The sequence below is a fragment of the Cynara cardunculus genome (genome assembly GCF_001531365.2).
Source record: "Cynara cardunculus var. scolymus isolate 2C chromosome LG 15, CcrdV1, whole genome shotgun sequence".
Taxonomy (NCBI): Eukaryota; Viridiplantae; Streptophyta; class Magnoliopsida; order Asterales; family Asteraceae; genus Cynara; species Cynara cardunculus.
Genome location: NC_037542.1, coordinates 13,187,221 through 13,190,853, shown reverse-complemented (window position 1 = coordinate 13,190,853; position 3,633 = coordinate 13,187,221).

Genomic DNA, 3,633 nt, shown 5'->3' with positions numbered 1-3,633 from the left:
GTTCTCGTTTGAACCTCCACCTATATATATATATATATATATATATATATATATATATATATATATATACTAATTGTAAACTAGCATCCGTGTAATGCAGTGGGAGCCGTGAATTTTAACGATTTTGAAGTTTCACTGATTTTATTAGAGAATATTTAACGATAATATAAGTTACATTTGGTCTTTACATATTAATACAATTTGAATAAATAAGACTTATGGTTCCAATTATAATCTATCGATGAAAAAAATTGTACGACAATTTAAAATCTAATATATTTAAACGACTCCACAAATGTGTTTGATTTACACCAAGAGCAAAGAATCAAAATATCGAGAGTGAGACCGAGAGTTTGAGAGCAATTAAATGGAGATGAATGAGAGAACTTTTAATAACTCACGGTAAATATCAGTTTGAATCTCACCTTGGGGGATGAGGAGAAGATATAGATGTATAAGAGGGTGAAGACATGAATGAAAAATGTCAAAAATATCTTGGGAACATGAAAAGAAAAGTTAATAATGTGCATTGGTAATTTGTACAATATGTTATTTTAACTGTAGATTAAGAGATTTTAAGATTGAATGCATAAAATAGTAGTATTTAATGCATCATGAGTTGTTTTTAAAACTTTTAAGATTTTGTGCATAAATGTATAGTATTTTGTACATTAAAAATTGTTTTTAAGATTTTTGAGAAGGCTAATGCATCGAGATATATCTCAATTTTATTGTTTCTTTTTATTATTTCTCTATAGATTTAATACAGTTTTTAAATGTTTTTTAGAAAGTGATAATTTTTTATTTTTGACCTAAAGTGGTTCGTATGCCTACTTCACCTACTTGACAGAAGCGTGCCATTGGGGGCTTGCTTGGATAGAAAGAGAAAGTCTTCAGCCTATAAAGGTAGGCGCAGATCTATAAATAGGAAATGTTATGCTAGTATTTGTAGGACCAAAATTGTCAACAGGTTCATCAAGCACGTTGAAAATTCGTCCGAGAGTCGCTCCACCAGAGATGACAAAGGAAGGTATTTGGTTCAAAAAAGATACGATAGTAAAATATAAACTTGAAGATATTGTAATTAAAATTTTGAAAAAAAATATCGATATTAATATCAAATTAACTATTTAAAAAGTTCTTCGTTTTTTGTGTAACTTCTTTGATTCAATTTTTTTAATTATAATTTAATTTAGATCTAATAGTGAACCAATTCATTTTTGGTTTAATAATATAATTTTTTATAAAGATAATAATTAAGTACTTTATTAGTTTAATAACGAATTAATTTATTTTTGGTTTAATAATATAATTGTTTATAAATATAATAATTAAAATTCTGTTAGAACTCAATGATTATCTTAATTGATAATTTAGATTTTTTATATTTAAAATGATATGTTTATCTTGTATTTGATTATGTTTATCTGCAGTTAGCTACACGAATTCAGATAGGGAGCTTTAATAAGTTGTACTTACGCACAATTTACTTGCAATCTTGAGTTTTAAGTAATATGCATTAATAAACAGTACTTTACGCATAAAAAGTGGTTTTTAAGAATTTTTGTCAAATGCTTTATAATATAGTATAGATATAGATAAGAAGGGTACCGTGCAATGCAGCGACATACATTTTGACTTTATTTTATTATTTATCTAAATCGATGTTATAGTATGATCTTATGTGATTTTGAAAACCGATGATGTTTTTATTTTTGAATAAAATATAAATTTGAAGATATAAAAAATTGACAAAAATATAACGATATTAATATCAAATTAACTATTTAAAATTCTTATTTTTTGTGTAAATTTTTAATTTATCTTTTTAATTATAATTTAATTTAGGTTCAACAACGAAGTAATTTATATGTGGTTTAATAATATAATTTTCTTATAAAGATAATAATTAATTATTTTGTTAAAACTCGATAATTATTTTAATTATATTTTAGATTTTTTATATTTTAAAATAAGATGTTTATCTTCTATTTGATTATATTTATCTGCAGTTAGTTACACGAATTCAAACATGAAGCTTTAATAAATTGTACTTATGCATCAATATACAGTACTTCATGCATAAAAAATGGTTTTAATAGTTTTTGTCAAATGCTTTAAACCTAATGCAAACCCTTGATTTTGAATTTAAAGTCAGTTATCAAATCAGTTAAAAATACGGCTAAGAGTAAATTTAAAAACTGATTTAATCCACACCATTGATTATCTACACGTACGGTTGAGATTGATTGTAAAGTTTGTAACAATTACATGGTTTATGTTTGAAACTCCCCCCCCCCCCCCCTCTCCCTCTCTCTATAAAGAACGGAAGATTAAGGAATACTCTAATGATCATTCATGTGTTCGGTATACACATGATTATTAGGGTGTTCCTCAATTTTTTATTTTTCTATGGTTTTCCACATGGATTATAGGCATATATGTACAGATCAAGTTCAAACAAGAAAGCAATCAATTTGTAAGTGAGAAGTTCTAAAATCATATAAGAGTTGTTCGGTTCGTTTTCCATTAAGTCATGTATGGATAAAGTTATTTGTAGTGATAAAGTTGTTTGTATAATAACTGATAAGTTGTTGTTCTGTTGTTATGTTGAATAAATAGGCTGAATGATACAAATTACTATTTTACCCTTTGTTTTTCGTTGAAGGAAAAACAAACTTCTATGATGATCAGAGAAGTGATAAATCAAAATAAACCCAGTATCACGAAAGGAAAAAAAACTTACATCAAGCAAGAAAGGCGAACCCTAAATCAAAATAAACTCACATCAAACCCAAAATCATGAGGAAAAAAAACAAGAAAAATGAAGAATCCTAAATCAAAAATTCACATCAAACAAGACAGGTGAAAAACCCTAAATCAGAAACATTGGTCCAATTGGCACTGTAATCAACAAAAAATCGAGGCTCGATTTCGGGAAACACCCAGTAACCTAGCAAAAAATCGAGGGGCAGATTTCAAGAACAATCGATTACAAGAACATATCACCAAGGGAGCAACAAGAGAGAAGATCGAGTTTGGAGAAATTGAGCAACCAGATATGAAGAAGGTCAAGGGAGCATCGATCGATCTATAGAGGAGAAGTCGTGATCTCTGGAGGAGAAGGAGCATCGATTAATCTATAGAGAAGGAGCAGCGATCGATCCATAGAGGAGAGGAGCAGCGATCGATCTATAGAGGAGAGGAGGATGGGGAATACTAATGGTTGAGGCCATAGGACTAATGTATTTGAGCCGAGCGAATAACCTCAGCTAAGCGAATAAGCTCCAACCGAACAGTCTTTACAGCTGAGCGAATAAGCTCTCAACCAAACAACCTTTTTTATAACTGAGCGAATAAGCTATAAAGGCTTACACAGCCCATTAAGCCACAAACGAACAACCCCTTAATAATATATGATTAAGCACGTATTGCATTGACCAACGCATAGCTGGCAACCTTCCACTGCGACCTTTCGTCACGTTTGCCAAATTGCCCACCTCCTTCCAGGATGTGTCTAATCATATATGAATAAGTGTTCGTACACATGTAATCATATGTGATCTTGAAACTTCTTGCCTTCTTGCAAATTGACTTAACTTCTGGTATGATCCTGCCTCTCTCTCCCCCCCC